This window comes from Choloepus didactylus, chromosome 9 (genome assembly GCF_015220235.1).
Source record: "Choloepus didactylus isolate mChoDid1 chromosome 9, mChoDid1.pri, whole genome shotgun sequence".
Taxonomy (NCBI): Eukaryota; Metazoa; Chordata; class Mammalia; order Pilosa; family Megalonychidae; genus Choloepus; species Choloepus didactylus.
The window spans coordinates 77,834,027-77,861,090 of NC_051315.1; the positions used below are offsets into that span (position 1 = coordinate 77,834,027).

Sequence of the window (27,064 nt, forward strand, 5' to 3'; positions counted from 1 at the left end):
ATACATGTATAGCAGTATCAGAATTGTTAACTTCTACCTTCATGGGAAACAACTTTATCAAGTAGAGTTTGTTGTATATGTGCAGTTCCCTTTGCCTTCAATCATACAGACTCCCCTAATTTCCAAAGTTCTTGTGTCAGCACCTTTTCCCTTCATTTCTCTCAGTGAGATTGTTTCATACATTCACAATTCAGTTAGGTCCCCTTGCCATAGTCTGCATTTCCTCCTGGCATTCCCCCAAACTCCTAAATGACTTTTAAAAATTTACATACATTAAAGCCCATGTGCCGTGAAATTCTGCAGGTTTTGACAAATGCTTAACATCATTTATCTGTAATTATAGTTTCACACTGGATACCATAAAATGCCATAAAAATTCCCTGAGCTTCACCTATTCATCCATCCCTCCTCCCATACCCCTGGCAATCACTGATCTTTTCACTGTCTATAGTTAACGCCTTTTTCCAGATTGTCATTCTATGTAGACTTTTCAGATTTGCTTCTTATACTTAGCAATATGCATTTAATATTTCTTTATATCTATTCATGGCTAGGGAGTTCATTTTTTTTAATTGCTGAATAATATTCCATTGCATGGATGTATTGCCATTTATTTATCCATTCAACTACTGAAAGATATCTTGGTTGCTTTCAGTTTTTGGCAATTATGAGCAAAGCTTCTATAAACATTTGTATGCAGATTTTTGCATGGGCATATCTTTTCAACCCATTTGAGTAAATATCTTGATGTGTGATTGCTGGATCATAGGTTAAGACTATGTTTAGCCTTGTAAGAAACTACCAAACTATCTTCAGTGTCTCATTTTTTTTTTAATTCACAATTTCCTGGTGACAAGTGAGTTAAACATCTTTTCATATGCTCATTTGCCATCCATAGATCTTCTCTGGTGAGGTGTCTATTCAGATCTTTTGCCTATTTTTAAATTTGGTTGTTTGTTTACATATTTTGAGTCTTCAGAGTAATTTTGGATGCAAGTCCTTTATCAATACATGGTTTGCAAATATATTCTCCAAGTCTGGGAACTGCTTCCTCCCCCTCCCCCACCAGTGACTTTCGTGATGATACCCAGCACTTGATGGCCTTTTTTCTTGTTGTCTTGCATCACATCATGCAGATATGCTTGGAAATATGCTGGCTTTGATGACCTCTATCTAGGTGTGTTAAAAAGGTCAATATCCCAGAATCAAAGAGTATAATTTGAAAAACTTTCCTTAATTTTTGAACTTACGTCTTCCTGCCCTCTTATTCACTGCATTGTTTTTAAACAGAAAATCTTAATATTTGAACAGTTTTACTTTCTTTCCATCTGGCTGTTACATTATCCAGACAAATGTAGCATCATATGCAAAGTATTCAATGTATTTTTTATACATTTTATTGAGATTTTATTGAATTGAAATTTCATTAAAATTCTATTTCAAATTATCATAATTTAATTTCAATAATTCTACTCTTTTAAAATAATTCATTTAAGCTTTCCTGGTATAGATTCCAGCTTCATGGAATTTATGACTAGTACCAACACTGATGATGAGTCAATGGCTGGGTACATTTAGAAAATCAGGTTTCTTAGCTTGTTAAACTTACCATAATCTTGCACCTGGTTTCAAACATCTTCCTCAAATATCATCTTTTGTGTGTGATTTGTCAAGATATGTTGTGGCAGCTCAGCTAAGAATGCTCTGGGCATTTATTTACATTTAGCCACTCTAGAAAATCAGTCTGTTTCAAAGAAAATTTAACAGAAGGAAACCGACTTAATATCTTCTTTGTAAATTGAAGCAAAAATACATTTTATGTTTCAATAATCTACTATTCAAAACCAAGCATAGTTTTTGCATGATGATAATTGATTGATCATATCAACTCTTTGGTTGGAAACTTCTTTTTGATGTGCTGGCTCCAGCCTTTTGCTAAATGTCTTTTAATGTGGAATCTGAAATAATTGTTCAAGCAAGAGTATACAATATAAATGTGTTAGTGGATAATAACATGTTAGACACTAAAGGAAATTAAAATTTAAAAATAGGCAAAGCCTTGACCTTTAAGGAATGTATACACTACCATTATGTTTGTTTTTAAGGTTATAGAATATTTCCTTTTGCTTTTATTTATAATTAAAGAAATATTACATATTTATTAACAAAATAAAAATGCATGATAGTGTGTAAGGTTACAAGCAAAAACCAAATTCCAGAGGTAACAACTATTAAGAATTTGACTTGTTGTCTTGGTATGCATCTGCCTCTAAAGAAATATATACACACACACACATATATAAGTAATATATACATATCCAGGTATATACACACACATATATCCAGTAGGACATGTTATGGTATAAATAGTTTTATTCTGTCTTGTCACTCCTTTAAACAAGTTTTATTCTCTCTGAGGAAGACCCTGTGGATATTTTTCCAAGCATTTTTTTTAATTCAGTTTTATTGAGATATATTCATATACCATACAATCATCCGTGGTGTACAATCAACTGTTCACAGTACCGTCATATAGTTGTGCATTCATCACCCCAATTTATTATATATATATATATATATATATATATATTTTTTTTTTAACTGAGATTGTTAGATACCATACAACTATCCAAAGATCCAAAGTGTATAATCAATTGCCCACAGCACTACCATACAGCTGTGCATCCAACACAATTATTTTTTTTTTCAATTTTTAGAACATTTTCACTACTCCAGAAAAGAAATAAAGGCAAAAAAAAGGAACCTCAGATCCTCCCATACCCCTAACCATGCCCTCCCCTCCATTATTGATTCATAGTTTTGGTATAGTACATTTGTTACTGTTGATGAAAGAATGTTAAAATACTACTAACTGTAGTATATAGTTTGCAAGAGGTATATATTTTTCCATTTATGCCTTTCTATTATTAATCTCTAGTTATAGTGACATACATTTGTTCCAGTTAGTGAGAGAGTTTTCTAATATTTGTAAAGTTAATCATGGACATTGTCCACCACAAGATTCACTGTTTTATACATTTCAATCTTTTAACTTCCAACTTTCCTTCTGGTGACATGCGTGACTCTGAGCTTACCCTTTCCACCACATTCACACACCTTTTAGCACTGTTAGTTATTCTCATTACATGGTACCATCACCCCTGTCCCTTTCCAAATATTTAAGTTCACCGTAGTTGAACATTCTGCTCATAATAAGCAACCGCTCCCCATTCTTTAGCCTCATTCTGTATCCTGGTAACTTATATTTCATGTCTATGAGTTTGCATATTGTAATTAGTTCGTATCAGTGAGACCCTGCAATATTTGCCTTTATGTGTCTGTCTTATTTCACTCAATATAGTGCCTTCAAGGTTTCTTCATCAACCCATTTCTTTTAAGATGGTTTTGTTCAAACACTATATATTCCATCCTAAGGAAACAATCATTGGTTCCCCATATAGTCACGTATTTATGTATTGAGCACCATCACCACTCTCTATATAAGGACATTTCTTCCACAAAGACGGAGAGGAAGAGTCGAAGAAGAAGGCAGAGAGGCAAAACAAAAGGCAAGAGAGAGAGAAAAACAACAACAAACAAAAAAACTTGATAGCTGGGAAAGCGCCAAAAGGAAAAGATAGCGTTAACCTAAAGTTAGACTAAAGAGTCAGACAACATACACCAATGCCAGGAGTCCCATACCCTTCCCCTATTCCCCACCCCCTCCATATGCATTAGCTTTGGTATATTGCTTTTGTTACATGAAAGAAGCAATATACATGTTTCTGTTAATTCTAGCTATCTAGTTTGAATTGATGTATTTTCCCCCCAACCCCAATCTATTTTTAACACCTTACAATGTTGACATTCATTTGTTCTACCTCATGTAAAAACATATTTGTACTTTTATTACAATTGTTGAGCATCCTAAGTTTCCCTGAGTTACAAAGCCCCAGTCTCTATTGTTCATCTTTTGTTCTGGTTTCCCACATGATCCCAGCTTTCCTCTTTCAGCCATATTCACAGTCATCTGTGTTCAGTGTACTTACATTGCTGTGCTACTATCTCCCAAAATTGTTTTCCAAACCTCTCACTCCTGTCTTTTCCTTTCCATTTTCAGTGCTTCCTTTAGTGTTTCCTGTAGAGCAGGTATCTTGTTCACAAACTTGGTCATTGTCTGTTTGTCAGAGATATTTTAAGCTTTCCCTCATATCTGAAGGATTAGTTTTGCCGGATATAGGATTCTTGGTGGTGGTTTTTCTCTTTCAATAACTTAATATATCACCCCCACTTCCTTCTGCCTACATGGTTTCTATTGAGAAATCCACACATAGCCCTTATCAAGCTTCCCTTTGTATGTGATAGATCACTTCTCTCTTGCTTGCTTTCAGGATTCTCTCTTTATCTTTGATGTTTGATATTCTGTTGGGGTACACTACGCTTCTTGGATCCATAATTTTGTGTCTTTCGTAAGAGATGGGAAATTTTCATTGATTATTTCCTCTATTATTGCTTCTGCCCCTTTTCCCTTCTCTTCTCCTTCTGGGACACCAATGACATGTAAATTCTTGCTTTTCATTTTTTCTTTAAGTTCCCGGAGACATTGCTCATATTTTTCCATTCTTTTCTCTATCCGTTCTTTTGTGTGTAGGCTTTCAGGTGCCTTGTTCTCCAGTTCCTGAGTGTTTTCTTCTGCCTCTTGAGATCTGCTGTTGTATGTTTCCATTGTATCTTTCATCTCTTGTGTTGTGCCTTTCATTTCCATAGATTCTGCCAGTTGGTTTTTTGAACTTTCAGTTTCTACCTTATGTATGTCCTGTGTTTTCATTATATGGTTCAGCTCTTTCACCATATCATCCCTAAACTTTTTGAATTGACTTATTATTAGTTGTTTCAATTCCTGCATCACAGTTGAAGTGCAAGTTTGTTTCCCTGACTGGGCCATAACCTCATTTTTCTTGGTGTAGGTTGTAGTTTTCTGTTGTCTAGGCATGGTTTCCTTGGTTACTCCAATCAGGCCTCCCCAGACCAGAATGGGCTCAGGTCCCAGAAGGAAGAAATATTCAGTATTCAGTTTCCCTGAGGGTGTGTCTTAGAAAATTAGTACACTGTCTGATGCCTCCAGTCACTGTGCTTTGCTGTCCATTCTTGACTGGTTGTAAGGATGGTATGATTGTTTTCCCCAGGCTCTAGGGTTTGGTTCTGAATGGAAGGCAGGTAGTAGAGCTGGGCCCCACCACTTTCCTCTTAGAGAAGATAGACCTTCTATGCAGAGGTCATTAGCATTTCAATGGTCTCTCTCTGCCTGTGCTATACCCTTGTCTGGGTTACAGAACTGGGAACTGAAAATGGCTGAGGCTTTCTCCATTGAGCTGAAAAAGGAACAGAGAGACCCCTTCAGAGCTAGTCCAAGGTGACCCTCCAGCTCTCCAAGGTCAATCATCACTCAAAGCCTCTGTCTGCTTGTTGGGGATTTGTACCTCGTAGTGAGCAGTTCACACTCGCTAATTAAAACCCCATTTGGAGCTCAGCTGAACTATATTCACTTGCTGGGAGAGAGCTTCTCTCTGGCACCACAAGGCTTTGCAGCTCAGGCTGTGGGGGGAGGGGTCTCCCGATTTGTATCTGCAGTTTTTACTTACAGATTTTATGCTGTGATCTCGGGCATTCCTCCCAATTCAGGTTGGTGTATGATGAGTGGACGGTCACATTTGTCCCCAACAATTATTCTGGATTATTTACTAGTTGTTTCTGTTTTTTTTTTTTTTTTGTTCCAGGGGGACTACTTAGCTTCCACTCTTCTCTATGCCACCGTCTTAGATCGAGCCTACCATTGAGTTTTTAAAAATGCAGTTATAAGTGCCAACATGAATTGTTAGGATATCCTTGCATGAACCAGCCATGTAGATATGGACAATAAATATATATCAAATTGTTGAACTTGAATAAAATTTGTATTTATATGTTGGAATAATAAACTGCAAATTCTAAGCCCAGCTTTGCCATCAGCCTGTTGGGTGGCCTTTGGCTAGAAATGTATGTTTCATGACATTGGCAAGATTGTCTTTAAATTTCTTTCCAGTTCTAAAAATCTACACATTTGTTTATTGTTTTGTCATTTAACCTACATGCTCTGTTCACATCAACATTAGTTTGCAGCAGCAATTTTATCCTTTTAGGTCAGTGTGTGTTCTTGGAATACAAGTTCAGCTAGATGTTAGTTAGTTGTCATATAAAAATGGTTCCTAGGTTAATACATAGGTTAATATTTATATCTGAGTTAAACAAATTTATATAGGTTTTTCAACCTTAGGAGATTTTTAGTCTTCAGTATGCTAATGTGCAATTGTATCTCCTGAGGGAGAATATAGTAAACACTATTTTCCCAGATTTATATGACAACGAACTATTTTCTCATAAAATAGTTCTTTGGAATATACCTTGTAAAATAATGCTATAGATAAGAGGAAGTCATTGGATTTTCTGAACCAGAAAAAACAAAAAGCATGATGTGATTTGTGTTCAGAAAATGCCAGGAGAGACGGTAAGGAGAAAAGATGATAAAATTGTAGAAAATACCAGCTAGACTATTGCAAGGAGTCAGACTGAAATTAAGAAGAGGGAATTGTGGGAATTGCAGAGCAAAGGACAGGTGTGAGAGATTTTTTTAGTTAAGAATTGATACAATTGAATGACTGAGAAGATGTAAGATAGGAAGGAGAGAGGATTCAAGGATATCCAAAGTGATTTTTTGTGCTCTTTATATGAGCAGGTAAATTACAATGAATGCACACTAGGGATGAATTCAGTTCTGGACAAATTGTGTTTGAATTTGTAAGTTTTCTAAGTGGACCTGTATAAGGCAGACACATAAGGCAGGAACTGAAAGATGTTTTGCTGTATCAATATGATTATCATAAGGCAGGATCATCTCACAGTGGAAAGTGTTCAGCAAATTATTTCCAGCTATACTTTCAACTTTATTTCCTAACACTCTATCCCGTACTTGCTCAGCTTCATGGGTACTGACTATTTAATCACTTAACTCCATTGAAACTACTGGGTCTTTAACACACCAAGCTCAATTTAGGTTTAGTACTTTGAAATTGTCATTTGTTCTCCTGGGACAGTCTTCTACAAGACACTGAAATAGCAGACTCCCTTATTTTATTCAGAATTCTGGTTAGCTGTCCTCTCCTTAAAAAACAAAACAGGGATGCAGGGCAAGATGGTGGCATAGGGAGGTGTGGAATTTAGTTAGCCCCCTAGAGCAACTAGTAAATAGCAAGAAACATCTAGAAACAACCAGAAACAATTAGAAAAGAGTCTGGAACAACTGATGGGTGAACATCCATGATTGGACAACATCATACACCAGTCAAGAATGGGTGGAATGGCTGAGAGCACAGCATAGAACTATAAGTAAAACTCTCCAAGCTGGGGAGCTGGTGCCCCAACCCCACCAGCATGGCAGGCTGAGTTGCAAAACTTCACTGTGGAAGAAAGAAGCAGTCCCTGCTGGAGCATGGGAAGTAGCTCAACCAAGCTTGAATTGTGGTTTTAATTTAGAGGTCTGGACCACTGAATACAGGCTATATGCACAGATAAACCCAGAACAAGCAGGAAAGGAACACAGAGGTTATCCTGGCAGAGAGGAAGTGGGGCTGATGGAAAAAAATACATAAATAATTTAAAAACCAAGGTTTTTGGAGTCTGCTGAGCTTGGAATACTGGAAAAGGGCTGTGTACCAAGAAAAGAGGCACACAGAACCAGGTACCAACTGCAGTTCTTGCCTGGTAAACTGGAAGTCTAGGGACTGGCTCTGAAAAGGGGCCTTCTTGCTTTTTTCCTTTTTTTTGTCTCTCACTCTAAGTAAGAGACAAGTAGAGAAAGTCTCAGGCATTTTAAGTTGTCAGCACTGACCCAGGCAAGTGTGGAGTTAAGATAGAGAGTCAAAGGAAAAACTCAAGGGGTGGCCCACCTCAAATGGCTGCCCTCCCTCAGAGAACTCAGACTCCAGTGCCTGGGGTGGGGGAGGGGGGGACAGAAACAGCTTAAGCTTGGATTCTCACACTCTTTCCCCTGGTCCAGACAGTGTCCACTGAGACTTAAAGACACTTTACCTCTTTACGATGGTGGGGAGCTATGAGCTGCTGAGTGACTCCAGCTGGGCAGGATAGGAAAAGCACAGTCTAGAGGCCTCACAGGAAAGTCTGACAATCTTCTGGGTCTTACCCTCAGGGAAACCTGATACTGTTTACAACTTCCTCCTGAAACCTGGGCATGTCTGGTCTGGGAAAATCTGATTGGGTAATCAAGGAAACCAGATGCCTAGACAACAGAGAATTACAGATCACACTAGGAAGAATGAAGATATGGCCCATTCAAATGAACAAACTTGGATTTCAACTGAGTTACAGGAATTGAAACAGCTGGTTGTTAATCAAACAAATCTCCCAAATCAATTCAAACATCAAATCAATGAGTTGAGGGAAGATACAGCAAAAGAGATGAAAGCTGTAAAGAAGACATTGGGCAAACAAAGAAGAACTTGAAAGTTTGAGAAAACAATTGGCAGAACTTATGGGAATGAAGGCACAACAGAAGAGATGAAAAACACAATGGAGACATATAATGGCAGATTTGAAGAGGCAGAAGAAAGGACTCATGAACTGGAGAACAGTACATCTGAAATCCTACACACAAAAGAACTGGCAGGGAAAAGAATGTAAAAATATGAGCAGGGTCCCAGGGAACTGAATGACAACATGAAGCACACACATATACATATCATGGGTGCTGCAAAAGGAGAAGAGAAGGGAAAAGGGGCAGAAAGAATAATGGAGGAAATAATCACTGAAAATTTCCCATCTCTTATGAAAGACACAAAATTACAGCTCCAAGAAGCACGGAGTACCCCAAACAGAATAGATCTGAGTAGACTGACTCCAGGATGCTTAATAATCAGATTATCAAATGTCAAAGATGATGAAAGAATTCTGAAAGCAGCAAGAGAAAAGCAATCCATCACATACAAAAGAACCTCAATAAGACTACGTGTAGATTTCTCAGTAGAAACCATGGAGGTGAGAAGGCAATGGTATGATATATTTAAGATACTGAAAGAGAAAACCTACCAACCAAGAATTCCATATTTGGCAAAACTGTCCTTCAAAAATGAGGGAGAGTTTAAAATATTTTCAGAAAGACAGTGAGAGAGTTTGTGAACAAGATACCTGCTCTACAAGAAATACTAAAGGAGCACTACAAGCAGATTGGAAAAGAAAGGAGAGAGAGGGTTGGAGAAGAGTGTAGAAATGAAGACTATCAGTAAGGGTAAAAAGAGAGAGGAAAAAATAAAAATAAAATAAGGTATGACATATAAGATCCAGAAGACAAAATGGTAGACAGTAGACATTACGTTGAGTGAAATTAGCAAGAAACAAAATGATGGATACTGTATGGTGTCACTAATGTGGACTTTTGATGTGTGAAATTTGAGTGCTGTGAACACAGGTTATCAGGAAATAGAAAGAGGTTAGAGATAGGGCATTCGACGATGAAGGAGTACAGAAGGTTCAACAAGATTGATTGTATAGATCCAGAAATGGACGGGATAGCATAATAGTATGTGATGGTAATACAATATTGTAAGTACTCTGAACAAAGATGAGTGTGAGTGTGGTTGAAAGAGGAAGGATAAGTCATGTATGACACCAGAAGGGAAGATAGAAGATAAAGACTTGGATTGTATAACTTGGTGAAACCAGGAGTGATCAATGATGGTGATTAAATGTAAAAATATAAGAATGTTTCTCAATGAGGGTGATTAAATGTAAAAATACAAGAATGTTTCTAAATGAGGGAGAACAAATGAATATCAACATTGAAAGGTGTGAAAATTGGATGGTATAGGGAAAAAATACAATCCATGCAAACTATAGTCTGTAGTTAATGGTAACATTGTAAGATTCTTCCGTTAATTGTAACGAAGGCAATATACCAAATTTTAAGAGGGAGATCTAAGGGAGTGATACAGGATTCTCAGTGGTGCTGATGTTGTCTGACCTTTTCATTGTGTTTTACGTTTATTTTTCTTCTATCTTTTGTATTTTTATTCTTCATTTTTTTTCCTTTTCCTCATATAAGAGATGGAAATGTCCTCATATAAGTTGTGGTGGTGAATAATTATGTGTTTATCCTGGGAATCATTGTTTACATAGGGCAGATTGTATGGTGTGTGAATAAAACTGTTGAAAAAGTAAACAGAGGTAAACAAGTGCTGGAGAAAATGTGGAGAGAGGGATGTACCTATTCTGTGTTGGTAGGGAAGTAGAATGGTGCAGCCCAGCTGGAGGGCAGTGTGGTGGTTCCACAGGTAGCTAACAATGGGGTTGCCATATGGTCCTACAACCCCATTATTGGGTACATAATTGGAAGAACTGAGAGCATGAACATGAGTGGACATTGTACACTGGTGTTTATGGCAGCCATATTCATGATTTGCAATGGATGGAGGTGGCCTAAGGGTATCTCAAGTGATAATTGGAATGTTGAACTGTGGTCTATACATACAATGGAATGCCAAGCAGTGTCAGGAAGAAATGAATTTGTGAGGTATACACCTAGGTGAATGGACCTTGTGGACAGTATGTTGAGTGAAATAAGCCAGAATCGAAAAGACAAACAGTATAACACCTCACTAATATGGACTAACTATAATGTGCAAACTCTGAGAATTGAATCTGAGAGCATAGGTTATCAGAGGAAGGCTTATGGTAAAGGTTCCCAGATTGTAAGCTCTGACAGTAGTCACATCTATTCATGAGTTGTAATGGTTATCTCCAAATTCTGAGATGCTGAGCTGTTTGTGTATAACCTGGTTGGTCCCTGTAACTTTGGGTATGTGTGTGAAACCTGAGACTCAGAGCCAGATTTCAGCAGCTATGAATGTCAGCAGTACCCCATACAGCAAATGTAAATAAAAAGCTGAAAAAGAGATTAGACTTCAATTAGAGATACGAATAAAATGGACTTGATTATAACTAAGGTAAACCAGACTAAAGGGTAAAGGATGATATTGACTGTCTTTTAAAACCTCAACTTCTGTAGCATGCTATATAGTTTAACTTGTAGGGTCACTTTATTCAAACAACATAATTACATGGAACTTTGAATATAGGTGAGAGCTGGTTGGTTTTTACAGGTTAGCAGGAAACCTCAATACAGCCCAGAGTAATTTGGGCAGAGAGTAAGTAGGATTTGCAAAACCCCCTTGAGGGCCTGGGGAAGAATGTGGAAGCATTAAACCTCCCTACCTGGGGAATTTCTGATATTCTCACAAGCATTGGGGACTACCATTTTAGTAGGCCAAGTCCTCAATCTTGGGGCTTGCCCTTTTGAAGCTTGTTACTGCAAAGGAGAGGCTAAGCCTACTTGTAATGGTGCTTAAGAGTGACCCCCAGAGAACCTCTTTCATTGCTCAGATGTGGCCCATTTCTAGGTCCACTCAGCAGGTGAACCCACTGCCCTCCCCCCCTACGTGGGACTTGACTCCCTGGGTATAAATCTCCCTTGCAACTTGGGGGATGACTCCCGGGACTGAGCCTGAATCTGACATTGTGGGATTCAGAAAGCTTTCCTGACCAAAATGGGGAAGAGAAATTAAACAATATAAAGTTTCAGTGGCTGAGAGATCTCAAATGGAGTTGAGAGGTCATTCTGGAGGTTATTCTTATGCATTAGATAGATTTGCCTTTTTAGTTTTAGTGTACTAGAATAACTAGAAGGAAATACCTGAAACAGTTAAACTGCAATCCAGTATCCTTGATTTTTTAAGGTGATCATATAACTATATAGCTTATACGGTGTGACTGTGTGATTGTGAAAACTTTGTGGCTCACATTCCCTTTATCCAGTTTATGGACAAATGAGTAGGAAAAAAGGAGGACAAAAAATAAATGAATAATGGGGGTGGGGGTAAGGAGTATGAAATGTTTTGGATATTCATTTTTACTTTTATTTTAATTTTTATTCTAATTCTTATTTTTTGGACTGATGTTAATGTTCAAAAACTTGATTGTGGTGATGAATGCACAACTATGTGGTGATACTGTGAACAAGTGATGTACGCTTTGGATGATTGTATGGTATGTGAATATATCTCACTAAAATTGCATTTTAAAAACCCCACATCTTGAGCACTGTATTTATAAAGGAACCACTACAGTTCCCCTGTCATTCTCTGTCCTTATAATCTGCTTTTTTTTTAAGGTTCTCTGTTTTTCTATTGTTGAGTTGAAGTTCTTTATATATTATGTATTTAAGTTCTTTGTCAAATATATTTACTATAAATATTTTATTTCAGTCTGTGGCTTGTCTTTTCATTTTATTAAAACTGTCTTAGGATGAGGACAAATTTTAATTTTGATAAACTCGATTTTTTTTTACAATTCTATAGTTTTTAATATATTCAGAGTTGTGTAGTCATTACCACAATCAGTTTTAAAATTAAGCCCCACATCATCACTCCCCATCACCTCATCCCCCCCACCATAACCACTAATCTACTTTCTGTCTCTCTGTATTTGAGTATATAAGACAGTTTAGTAAATGGTGTCATGCATTATTTAATTCTTCCTGAATGGTTTCTCTCACTTAGCATGTTTGCAAGTGTAGTCCAGGCTCTAGCATGTTTCAGTACTTTATTTATTTTAATGCTGAATACTATTCCATTGCATGTGTGCATATACCAGATTTTATTCATCCATTCATCAGTTGATGAACATTTAAGTTATTTCTATTTCTATCTTTTGGCTTATGAATAATACACATTCATGTGTAAGTTTTTATGTGGACCTATTTTCATTTATTTTGGGTATATATCTGGTAATGGAATTATTGGATCATTTGGTAGTTATGTTTAACCATTTCATCAACTGCCAGGATTTTTTTCAAAGCTACTGCGCCATTTTGCATTCACAATTCTGCCTTGTGTTTTGACTAGCACTATAGCATCTACTTGATGCTATTTCTTTGTTTACATGTGTGCTATTTGTCTCTACCACTAAAATTTCTTTCACTCTTAGTACAGACACTTTGTATAACTTATTTATAATTCTATCTCCAACACACAAAACTGATCTAAGTAATACTTGATGAATAAATGAATAAATTAGATAAACATAGTGAACTAAAATTAGGCTGCAGTATGCATCTATCATCCAAATGAAAGGAGGAAGACAAGAAGGATTACTGAAATTTAATTGAGAGATATGATAACTGTGTAGGAGGGATGACTAAGAAAGGTATATTTTAAAAAGTTATTAGTCATTATTTCACTATTTATTCATGGAATTAACATTCTTGAAGAGAGAATATGTTAAAGGAAGGGCACTGGTCCGTGTTGAACTAGTGAGGAGTCAGAGATGGAAAGGAAAAAATAACTGTGAGATTTAGACTTGTTGAGGATATAAGCTCCTCTATGAACTTCATGTGAACAGTACTATCCTTTAAGAAGTATTATACCCATCTTTAGAAAACTGCAGCTCAGAAAGGGAATATAACTTCCTCAAGTAGATTGAGACAGAGCTAGTATTTGCATCCATCACTCTATGACTCCGGAGTTCATGGTCACTGACTATAAAAAGCTGCTTTCCCAAGAATTGGTCAGTTTGTCTCCATCATTGTCTGGGGAGCACCCTGCTTCCAGCTGCTTATAGGGTTATTTTGTGTTGCTTGGCAGGTATATCACTGTAGTGGAAATGGTTATATCCCATATGGAAACCAAGAGCCATTAAATAAAAAATAACACCCCATGCTGTGATTCTCTCACCAGATAACCTTTTTCTTTCTTTCTTTTCCTTTTTCCCTTTTTTTCTTTGCTTTAAAAATATGTTTGCTTAGTGGTTAAGAGGAAAAGACTGAAGTTAGACTTATAGGCTTCAAATACCAGTTCTGTAACTTAACTAATTCTGTGATTTTGACAAAATATTTATCCTTTTTGTTCTGCATCTGTTTACTCATCTTTTAAATGAGGTCTTTACTAGAACCTACCTCATAGGTTTGCACAATTGAGTAAATGCTCAATAAATGTTAGCATTATTATTTTTATAAGTAACTCTTGTCACCATTTTGGGTGCACATAAAAACACACTCAGTATTCAGTGAACCTATTTTATGTTGAGAATGCCATCTCAGACATTGTGAAAGACTAAAAATAATTAAAAATACAGCAAAGATTCTGAAAGACTTTAGGGCCAAACTGAGAAACATTTTTTACTCTAATTTGGTTAGGTTTTGGAAGCTGGAAATGGCTAGGTTACAAGTTTTGAGGTGAGGTGGAACATATCAATATAAAATGAAAGTACTTCTAAGGATCCAAGCTTATTGGAGCTATAAATATTTGGCAGTTTGGCTTTGGCTCCAGGAAGGAAACATCTTGAAGGTAGTGGCAACGAATACTGATGTGGATGAGGAGTTGTGGGAGGATTCAAAGAGCAAAAAGTTCAAAGAGAATGGAAGAGACCGATAGGAAGCTGGAAATAACAGCATTAAATTCCTAGAATATCATTTTGGGAAAGGGATAACACAACTGGTAGGCAATAATTTATTCTATTGTAAATTTGGGATACACTCACATTATTTTCTTCTTTCAGTTCACTGGAAAAATTATGTTAGTGAATACATTACAAGAATGGTGCATATATAAACTTCCTAGTTTAGATTTTCTTTTATCATCACATATTGTTGAACATATCTTTTTAAAAATTTTACTATCAGTCTTTACACTCTGCGAGTACTTTGTCATGTGTAAAAGAAAGAAATTTCATTGTGGCTACTTCTTTTTTAAAGGTAATATTAAAAGTCAGGAGAGACAAAACCTGACAACCAGAAAAGGGGAAAAAAAGCCTTGAAGATTAATTCCAATTTTCTGCTCAGCAGTAGCTAATACCGTTATCCTCTTGGTGTTGATTGCTGCCATCCATATGACCGATCCCCAGGGGCTACCCTTCTGCCCACGAATCTGCCTGCCTATTTTACCTTTAACCATGTACTTTCTGGCTGTTTTATTTAGAGTGAGTTTGCAGCACACTAACACTAGGTGTAGTGAATGAAGAAAAGAAATAATAGACTAAAAGTTGGGAGAGAGGAAGACAAGAAACTCTACAGTAATTCTAATTGAAAAAGCAAATAATGGTGTTCTTTTTCTTTTTATAAATAGTAGTCTCAACCGAACATCCCCAAATATACAAAATGACCAGCATCTGGAGAGAGCTTTTTTTCAATACATTTTCCTACTAGACTTCCAACACTTGTTCCAGAAGGGAGTTATAGAACTTGCATAATCTTAGTGAGAGCCTTGGGAGCTGAAATTTTCTCAGGAAGAGTATTTTCTGAATAAATACATTGTGGGAATGCAAATGTTTGGGCAATTTCCCTAGGGAGGTCTAAGGCTGAGCAACTGCATATTTGCCACATTCCAAATTCTAACAAGTCATAACATAGCTTCCTTTATCTCTGTTAATTTCCCTCTTGGGTCCAATATTTCTGGAGCAATGACTCATCAATATAAGCATTATTTTGGCATCAATATTATTCACCAATGACCTAACATTAAAATCAAGATAAAACATAATAAGGTTCTGGCTATATACTATATATACCACATTTATTTTAAGAAATGATATTAGAAATGCAAAGATATATCATTAAAAAACATCAAGTTTTTGTATTGATTTATAATTTTTAAAGTGCTTTCTTAGGTCTTAGGTCACTGTGTCCTGACAAATTGCTGTATAGCTGTGAGGTAAAATGAATCAAGTCAGTAATGAAAAGAGATTTATTTTCCAATGTCATGTGTCTAGATGGCTAGTAAGTGACAGAGACAGGATTAGATCCTGGATTATATTATCCCATACTCACTTTAAAATGAACAAGATTTAATGAGAAAGAGAGAAAAATGTCTAATTCAAGAAAATAACAATTAACAAATATATTAATTAGTTATGTCTCTCTAGATTTCTTTTTAAAATTTACCTTTTTTGTGGCCCAAATAATGTGGTTAGGCAGTATCACCAAGGGAACTGAAGGATAAAAATTAGTTTCCCTGATTTTTTAATCCCACAAGTAAAATTCATTAGCCAATGTAAGTTTTTACTGTAGTCATTAAAATTTTTGATTCAGTGACTTGCCTAATTGTTTTTTTAAATGCAATTTTATTGAGATATATTCACATAACAGACAATCCTCCAAAGGCCTAACTGTTTTTTTATTCCTGCCTCAAACTCTTTACCTCAGTATTAAGTGATTATATTAATTACTGTAAAAATTTTCCTCACTATGTCTATATATTTATAGGAAGTTGGCATTTTGCCCAAATCTTAGTTAACCACATTAGAGAAGGGCATAGCTTATAAACCCAGGAAACCTAAGGGTTTGCCCCTTATGCTGGAGAATAGGAAATAGAATTTCACCTGGCAAAGCCTGATTAAATGATTAGAACGTCTAAACAAGGGCACATACAAATAGAGACTTAAAAATCTGTCAAGTACCATATTTTCTCTTTTTTCTCAATAACTTTAAAAGAAATAGAAACCACACACACACACAGAAATCTTGAATATAGTTGAAAAGAGCAAATTGCTATTTTATTTTAGCCTAATTTCAAACATATAATTATATGTTCTTATAGTCAGTTCTTGTATTATATGAGGTTAATTTTCATATTGTAGATTAAGTACTTCTTTAGATTTTCTCATTAAATGCCTGCTTTAAAGACATTTCATTACCAAAAGGGTGGTTAAATTATAATTTTTCATTTTAATTATAATCATAATGCAAATAATTTCAATTATTGAATGTCTACTATTATTCTATTTTCATATATTAAATCTCACAGCCTAAGAAAATGTTATCTGATCCCTATTTTATGAATGAAACTGATTCAAATGATAAAATAAATTGTCAAAAAAAAAATTGGGTGTAAATAGAATAGGTATACTTGACTCTGAAGAAAGTATCTTTAATTATTGTTCTATACTGTTAGAATTTTAAAAATACTGTTGCTGAAATAAAATGTAGATGTTAATGAGCAGAATTGGAGTAGTCTTAGGAAGAATTCTCCTGTGAAGCCGTCTGGTCCTGAGCTTTTCTATTTTGGGGAGGTTTTTGATGAATGATTCAATCTCTTTACTTGTAATGGTCTGCTGAGGTCTTCTATTTTTTTCTAGAATCAGGGTACGTTGCTTGTGTGTTTCTAGGAAATTGTCCATTTCATCTAGGTTGTGTAATTTGTTGGCAAACAATTGTTCATAGTATTTAAGACCCATTTTTTTTTCCTGTGGGGCCAGTAGTAATATCGTCCTATTCATTTCTGATTTTATTTATATGCATCTTCTCTGTTTTTTTCTTTTTCAGTCTGCTTAAAAGTTTGCAATTTTACTGATCTTATCAAAGAACCAACTTTTGGTTTTGTTGATTCTATTGTTTTGTGTTTATTTGTTTTCTATTTCATTTATCTCTGCTCTAATCTTTGTTATTTCCTTCGTTCTACTCACTTTGGGTTTAGTTTGCTCTAAACAAGAGAATACCATATTACCGGCATTTATAATTCCCCAAATGGTTACCTTTATCATAGTTCTTTATTTCTTCCTGCTGCTTTGAACCACTGTCTAGGGTCCTTTCCTTTCAGTCTGAAGAACTCCATTTAGCACTGATTGTAGAGCAGGTCTAGTGTTGATGAAGTCCCTCAGCTTTAGTTTATCTGAGAATGCATTAATATCACCTTCATTTTTGAGAGAGTCTTGCTGGATATAAAATCTACCACATGGTAGTTGTTTCTTTCAACACTTTTTAAAGTATTTTAACTCACTTCCTTCTTGCCTCCATGTTTTCTGATGAGAAATTAACACTCAATCTAACTGGGACTCCCTAGTGCATAACATGTTGCTTTTCTCTTGTGGTTTCCAGAACTCTTTCCTTGTCCTTTGCATTTGATAATGTGATAAATATATGGTGGATTGTATTTTTCTTCATGTTAATCCTGTCTGGTGTTCTCTGGGCTTTTGGATGTGCATATTCATGCTTTTACTAAGTTGGGGGAAGTTCTCTGTCACTATTTCTATAACTATTCTTTCTTCCACTTTCTCTCTTTCTTCTCCTTCTGGGACTTGCATAATGCATATATTGGTATGCCTGATAGTGTCCCAGAGGTTTCTTTGCCTATTTTCATTTTTATTATTTCTTTTTCCTTTCTGCTTCTTAGCCTGACACACTTCAAGTGACTTGTCTTCAAGTTCACTTATTCTTTCTTCTGCCAGCTCCATTCTGATCTTGAAACCCTCCTGGACATTTTTCATTGCATTTAAAGTGGTCTTCAACTCCAGTTGTTCTGTTTAGTTCCTTTTTAAAATTTCTGTCTCTTTACTTAGACTCTCATATTATTTATTCATTTTTTCCTGATATTCTTTACTTCTTTCAGTCTGTTTTTCTTCATCACTTTGAGCAGTTTTACAATCATGTTTTAAAGGCTTTATTCAGTATTCCACACTCCCTAAGTCATTATATGAGGCCAAAATCACCCTCATACCAAAGCCCGATAAAAGATTCCACAAGAAAAGAAAACTACAGGCCAATATCTGTTATGAAGATACATGCAGAAAGCCTCAACAAAATACAAGCAAACCAAATTGAAAAGCATATAAAAGATTTATACACCATTATCAGTGATTAATGTAATACACCACATAACAGAATGAAGGAGAAAAAAACACTTGATCATCTCAATTGATGCAGAAAAGGAATTTGACAAAATCCAACACCCTTTTTAATAAAAACACTTAGAATACTAGGAATAGAAGGAAACTTCCTCAACACAATAAAGGGCATATATAAAAAAGCCTATAGCTAACATCCTATTTGATGGTTAAAGACTAAAAAATTTCCTTCTAAGGTCACGAACCAGACAAGGATGCCCACTGTCACCACTGTCACCACTTTTATTCAACATTGTACTGGAAGTGATTGCCAGGGCATTTAGGCAAGAAAAATAAATAAAAGGCATCCAAACTAGAAAGGAAGAAATTAAACTTTCCTATTTGCAGATCACTTGCTTCTATACATAGAAAATAATTAAAAATCCACAACAAAGCTCCTTGAAGTAATAGATGACTTCAGGAAAAGTGGTGCAGCAAAACGGTGGGGCATATGATCAACACCACAAAATCAGTAGTGTTGCTATACACAAGCAATAATCAATCAGAAGAAGAAATCAAGGGAAAAAAATCCATCCACAATAGCAACTAAAAGAAGCAAATATCTAGCAATAAATCTAACCAAAAATGTAAAGGGCTTGCACAAAGAAAATGGCAAAATATTGCTAGAAGAAATCAAAGAAGACCTAAATAAATGGAAGGATATTCCATGTTCATGGCTTGAAAGACTAAATATCACTAAGATCTCAGTGCTACTCATTTGTAGATTCAATGCAATCCCAATCAAAATTAAAACAATGTTCTTTGCTGAAACAGAAAATCCAATCATCAAATTTATATGGGTGGGTAAGGGACTCCAAACAATTAAAGCCATCTTGAAAAAGAATAATGAAGTTGGAGGACTCACACCTCCTGATCTTAAAACTTATTACAAAATCACAGTAATCAAAACAGCATAGCACTGGCACAAGGACAGACAGACCAATGGAATCAAAGTGAGATCTCAGGTATCCACCCTCACATTTATGGCCAACTGATTTTTGACAAGGGAGGAAGCCACTCAATTGGGAAAGAATAGTCTCTTCAACAAATGGTGCTGGAAAAACTAGATCTCCATTTGCAAAAAAATGAGGGAAGACTCACACCATATACAAAAATTAACTCAAATGGACCAAAGACCTTAATACAAGAGCTAGAACTATCCACCTCCTAGAAGAAAATGTAGGGAAGCATCTTCAGGACCTTCAGTTATGCAATGGTTTCCTAGAATTTACTAAAAGCACAGCAACAAAAGAAAAAATTAGATAAATGGGTCTTCATAAAAATTAAAAACTTTTGCTCCTCAAAGGACTTTATCAAGAAAGTAAAATGACAACCTACACAATGGAAGAAAATATTTGGAAACCACCTATCTGATAAAGGATTAATATCTAGAATATATAAAGAAATCTTTCAACTTAACAACAAAAAGACAACCCATTTTAAAATGAGAAAAAGGCATGAATAGATACTGCTCCAAAGAAGATATACAAATGGCCAGAAAGCACAAGAAAAGATGGTCAATATCATTAGCCATCAGGGAAATGCAAATCAAAACCACAATGAGATACCATTTCACACCCATTAGAATGGCTACTGTTAAAAAAAGGAAAAATAATTGTCGGAAAGGTTGGGGTGAAATAGTTATTCTTTACTGATAGCAGTGTAAAATGGTGCATCTGATGTGGAAGACAGTTTACTGGGTTCTCAGAAAGCTAGGTATGTAACTATCATATGTCCTGGCAATCCCACTACTAGGTATATATCCAAAGAATTGAAAGCTGGGACTTGATTAGATTTTTGCACACTCATACTAATAGTGGCATTAGTCACAATTGCTAAAAGATGGAAGCAACTCAAGAGTCCATCAACTGATGAATGGATAAATAAAATGTGGTATATGTACACAATGGAATATTATTCAGCCATAAAAATGAATGAAGTCCTGATACATGCAAGAACGTGAATGAATCTTGAAGACATCATACTAGTAAAATAAGCCAAACACAAAAGGATAAATCTTGTATGCTTGCACTGATTTGAAACAATTAGAATAAGCAAACTCATAGAGTAAAAATCTAGAATATAGGTTACCAAGTGACTTGGTGGGGATAGGGAATGGGAAGTTAAGGCTTAAAATGTACAGGGTTCCTATTTGGAATGATGGAAATGTTTTGGTAATGGATGGTGGTGATGGTAGCACAACATTGTGAATGCAATTAACATCATTGAAAAATATGTCTGAGTATGATTAAAAGGGGAAATGTTAGATTGTATATATGAGAACAGAATAAAATTTTTAAAAATCCATAAAACTACACTACACAAACAGTGAACCCCAAGTTATACCATGGACTTTAATTAATAGTGCAGTTATAACAATGTGCTGTCATCAATTGTAACAAATGTTCCACATCAATACAAGTTGTTGTTGTTGAGGGTGGTATATGGAAATCCTGTGTTGTATGTATGATTATTCTGTAAACCTTCAGATTCTCTAATTAAGAAAACAAATGTTAAATTTTAATGCAAGATAAATGTGAACATTGATCTGTGTATTCATTAGTGTGATTTGTTATAAAAATTTTAAAGATTTGAAGAAGGCAGTGGAGAGCTGATAAAGGAAGTAATCAATTTACACTGAAATAGTTTCCAAACCATGATAGTAAGTCAGTTTTTTGGGCTTCTGTGCATACAATGTTATAATTGAAATTTATGCTGATAGTACAACTGGTAAAACTTAAAAAAAAATAATAATAAAGCCATCTTATCTTAACTGCTTAAGATAGGCGACCTTCAAAAAACTGGTCCATGTTAGAGGCCTGGAAAGATTGATGAATTTAGACCCAGCCCATGGTAGCTTTCCTTTGCAATCACTGCAAAAAAAGGGCAACAAGGCTTGAAATGGATGTTCACCGTGTAAGGATACATGTGTTTTGTGGATATAGCTCGCTTACGCTTCCCTATTTTCTCAAGGAAGTGCATCTAAACTTTGTTAGTATACTTGTCTCAGAACCCAGAATCACTGCCCTTATATCATCTGACTGGGCAGGGAAGGGGGGTGGGAGTGACTGAGATTCATGTGCACTAGTGTTTACTTACTAACATGTAAGCCAACTCCTCCAATTTAAAACTTGGAGATATTTTTTCATAATTTTGCATAACAGAGTTTGTATTATAAATTTTCCAAGGACTGGAAAGCTAAGTATGTAACATTTACCACAATACATGAAAATGAGCAGTCATTATCACTAATATGCAAAAGAGTGCCAGAGACATTACCAAATGCTTGGAGAGGAATTTCTAGGAGAAATCCTTCCTGCTCCTGGAATCAGGCCCTGGCTCAGTTACATGAATGCTATGGAAATGTTGCTTCTCCATCAAGTCTATCTTCTCCAATAGCCCTTCCTTGAGCATGCAAGACAAAATAGCTCCATGATTATGTTCTATTCCCTCCCATGCTTTTTTTAAAAAGTATTATACCAGTCCCTTCCTGACATATTATATACTTGTTTATTGTCAGTCTACTCACTATAACGTAAACTCCTTAAATGTAGAATTTATATCTGTTCCCTCTGGTACCTAATAGGAGTTCAACAAGTGTTTGAAGACAACAATAAATGGAACAAATGAGTGAATTAATGATTGAGTAAAAAGATAATATTTTATGGAAAGTAAAAAGTCACTTATGAAATTTGAAACAGTGTATAAACTTGAATGATTTGAAACTATAAATAGAAAATGAAAATATTAGACTACAATTACCAATTAATCCTCCATTAGAGAAAACAATAACTATTCAACTATTTATTTCTTCCTTTTCTCTACTCCCACTTTTTGGAAAACCTGCCCATATTCTGCACTCTCACAGTCTGTTCTCACAACTCCTGTTAAATCCTGTCCTATGACACTGAATCAGAGAGTGTTTTATTTTTATCACCACCTTCACTGACATAATAGTTGGTTTATTTTTACAGCTTATAGTAGGTTGAATTATGTAGCCCAGAGAAAGACATGTTTGTAATCTTAATTTGCATTTCCCCCTTAAAAAAATAAGCTGAAGTAGCATGCCACAAAGAGCTTTACTTTTAAACACATTGAGTTCGAATGTCTGTCAGAGCCACTTTGATAAGGAATGGTGAATTCAAAGAAACGAATGCTACTTTCTTCTGAAAAAAAGAAATTGTTACGAATTTAAAAAGAATAGGAAAAAAAAATTTCCACATACTTTATCTAAAAGAGTTTTAGTAGTATAGACAACAATATTTTTACAAGATGTTATTTTTAGTTAAGATGTGGCCCAACTGAATCAGAGTGGGCCTTAATCTGTATCACTGGAGTCCATTATAAACAGAAGAAATTCAGACACAGTTAGAGAAAGCCACACGGAGGAGCCAGAAGTCAGTGGAAACCTGAAATGCAGATACAGGGAGAGAGAAAGAGCGGAGTGAAGGGAAGCAGAAATGCAAGCCAAGAAAGGCCAAAGGCTGCAACAAGCTAACACCAGAGTGCTACGGATCTGGGGAAAAAAGCATGGTCTTGCTGATGCCTTGATTTTGGAAGTCTAGCCTCTGAAACTGTGAGACAATAAATCCCCATTCTTCAAGCCTAGCCATTGTGTGATATTTTTTATAGTAGCCAGGCAAACTAAGATAAAGTTATTATATATATATTTCAAAACATGTATAATAAATGTATCCACAGAATTTTTTTCTCTGTGCATTTTGCAGATGTTTGATGATAAATTATTTTCATAATACCAACTTAATTTTTCCATTCAAAAATATCCTCAATTTATTCCTCTTTTCAATAAAATTTCTAAGATTTTAATCAGCTTATAAATTCTAGGCCAACTAGGAATTTTATTAGTTCCCGATTCTACCAGAGGAAAAACAGAAACTTTTATCAATTCAATCATCTAGACACATTCTATTTTATTTGTGTTTGATGCCACTTAGAATGAAAAAGAGAGTTCAAATTTCATCTTGTTTACATTTCATCTAAGTGATATATCTTTATACATCTCAGTATTCTGCTTGGTATTGTTGATATAATAAGCATCATAGGCAAAATTTTACTATGTTTATGTATCACTAACTACAATACATTTAAATAAGTACTTTCATCCAAAGATGGAGAGAAGCACTGACAGACTGACAATCTTCTGACCAATTATTCTTTTTTAGAAATTAAATTTCACAGAAGCTTTCTTTCATAGATTAAATTTCATTTATTTCTTAACCATGGATTTAATTGCTGTATTCTTGTAATATTTTTAAAATTAAATTAGTTTAAATTGGTAAAGTAATTCATGATTACTTCCAAGAAATCAAGAAGCTTAAAGAAAAAAAACTAAGAAATATAGAGTAGCCATCAACCCACCCATCCAGAAACAACCACAATATTATATGATTTCATATGTATGTATATTTGCATGTGTCTGTATGTGATTATATTTATGTGAGAATATGTGAATAATCACAGCATATGTTATATAGTAACCTGCTTTGTCACAGAACATGATGATATAGATATCATTCCAAACTGACCCACAGAACCTCATTAAATAGCTACATAGTATTCTGTTTTGTGGATTTATAAGAATTTATTTTGTCATTCACATATTATTAGAAAATTAAGTAATTTCTATTTTTGCAATTACAAACATCAGTGCAGGAAATATATTTGTAACATTACCTTTCAAAATTTCCTTAATTGTCTATGCTAAATTCATATAAGAGAAAGTATTGGACCAAAAGCTGCTATATTTTTAACAGTATTGATATGCACTGAAGTAGTCATTCAGAGATGTAATGTCAATTTACCTTCCTTTCTTATATTCTTTTAAATTTTACCAATTGTTAATTTAGATTTCAATAAAAAAATTAAGTGGCTAACCCTGTGGACAGTATAATATCTGTGACCAAATTAAATAAATGTTTAAATTGTGAGACAGAGAAAAGAAAATTTACTGATGTTATTTCAAATGTAGGGTGTGCTGGTTTGGATGTATTATGTCCCCCAAAACTCCATGTTCTTCAATGCAATCTTGTGGGGGCAGATGTTTTACTGTTGATTAGGCTGGAACCTTTTAATTGAGTGTTTCCATGGAGATGTGACTCAATCAACTATGGGTGAGAGCTCTGATTGGATAATTTCCATGGAGATGTTACCCCACCCATTCAGGGTGTGTCTTAATTAAATCACTCGAGCCATATAAAACAGCTGACAAACAGAAGGAACTCAGAAGTGCAGCTGAGAGACACATTTTGCAGACAGCCATTGGAAGCTGACACTGACATTTTGCAGAAGCCATTGTGAAACCAGAACTCTGGAGCAGATGCCAGCCATGTGCCTTCCCAGCTAACAGAGGTTTTCCCAACACCAATGGCATCCTTCAGTGAAGGAATCCTGTTGTTAAGGCCTTACTTTGGACACTTTATGGCCTTAAGACTGTAACTTTGTAACCAAATAAACCCCCTTTATAAAAGCCAATCCATTTCTGGTATTTTGCAAAAAGGCAGCATTAGCAAACTGGAACATAGGGTAAGGCATCATGGTGAAGTGAAGAGATTGGACATTTTTGGAATAAAAAGACCCAAGTTTGAAGATTAGTTCAGCTGTTTTCTAGCTGGTAACTTTACAAAGTTTTGAACATTTATAAAATTCATATTAAATGAGGGTTTTATAACCTACTTGTGCTTATGATTAATAAAGATAAAATGTATAAAGTACACAGCAGGTAGAAAGTACCCTTGGTGCATTTTCCTCAGCAAAATTTAATTCACTCCTGCAAACTCCATCTGTGATTTTCTACAGACATAGCAAATGACACTAGACTCTAGAGTAGAGCCTGAAGTTTTGATGAGAGTAGTGTGAGAGCCAGAGGAAGTGATTGCAATTGTTTTCAGAATAATAAATGTCAGTGACCCAAACTTAGGCAACAGGAAAAAAATGTGGAGGCAGAGGCTAAGTGTATAAGCAAACAAACAAAGACTAGATATCCTCCAAATAAAAAGGCATGATTTGAATAAGTTATATTCAGAGAATTCATGAACATATTTAGTATCACCAACACCAAACCATCCTCATTACTCTCATCAATAATCTTTAACTCCTTAAGTTTAGTTTTATGCTACACAGAAGGAATTAGATGCAGACCCTTCTCGGTAGAAAAATTGCAAAATAAAATGGACGAATCCAATATGTCAATAAATAATACCACATGATCAAAATCAGAGGTTGAGTATTTCAAGGAATTGTCACAAGTCAACAATGCTTAAAGCACAGAAGGTCGAGTGACAAGGGCTAGAAAGGGCACATGGGTTTTAGTGACAAATGCATCGTCAGTAACCTCTTAAAGATTTGTTAGAGTGATGTGGTAGCAGGGCGTGATGTGGAGAAGGAATTGAAAAAGTGGTTGTGAAAACAGCAGTTCAGGGAATCACTTCATAAATTTGTGCTGAAAAGTGAGATCTTTGTGGGAGTGCAGTTTTCCATGGTTCTGACATTAGAGAGGGAGAGACAAATACAAAAAGAAAAATAAAACATAGAGGATGAGATTCTGGGCACAGGTGAAGAGGGTTTAACTTTGGTCTGAAGAAAAGATGTATCTTCCATCAAAATGGGAGTATTTTTTTCCTTTTTTTGGGGGGGAGGCCTACAGACAGATTTGCAGATGTTTGCAGTGTAGTGTGTGTATAGATCTGTGTATATGTTGTGGGGAGTTGTCTCAGGAAAGGATAGGAAGTTGAAGATTTTCCATTTTAATTCAATTTTTTATGTGAAGAAGAAGTTGAGATTGTTCAAAATGATGAGAATTAGTGAACTTAAATAATGTGAAGATCTGATGTGTACTCTAGGTAAAATTAAATGGGGAATTAATAATTTCTCAATGAAGGATTTCTGGGATATTGGGATCCAAAACCATAAATTCACAGTAATTTGTGCCTTCTAAATCTAACACCTCTTCCCTCCAGATACAGAAAGTAAACTTTTGAAGGAGTTAGTCAGCTTTTATCAACTGTTTGGAGATGAAGTACAAAAGAGGCAGACTATGAGGGGTGTTCTCAAGAGGAAATATATGTGGTTTATTATTTAATAATCAACTAGTAATTTTTCCATTTTTCCTGCATGTGTATTTTGTTCAGAAAGGTAAGTGATACTTTATACTAGTTATAGCATATTTGAAATTTTAAAAGTATGAAAATGTATAAAAGGATATTCATGTTCATTTTCGCATAGAAAAATAATATTAAAATTTTAAATATAGTTATCCATTATTATGAAGATTATTAAATATGGGTGTACA

At 35.2% G+C, this 27,064-nt stretch overlaps 1 protein-coding gene across 6 annotated transcripts in view; it reads right to left on the reverse strand.

The window, feature by feature from the left end:
* The window catches only part of TFPI (tissue factor pathway inhibitor), a 102,637-nt gene that overhangs the window by 63,374 nt on the left and 12,199 nt on the right, over positions 1-27,064 (reverse strand). Inside the window, exon 2 of one of the 6 annotated variants that reach the window (XM_037849518.1) lies at positions 1,610-1,744. The exons of the other annotated variants lie outside the window; for them this stretch is intronic. The gene's annotated coding sequence lies outside the window, so the exon portion shown is untranslated. The remainder of the gene's footprint in view (positions 1-1,609; positions 1,745-27,064) is intronic. 6 annotated transcript variants of the gene reach the window in all.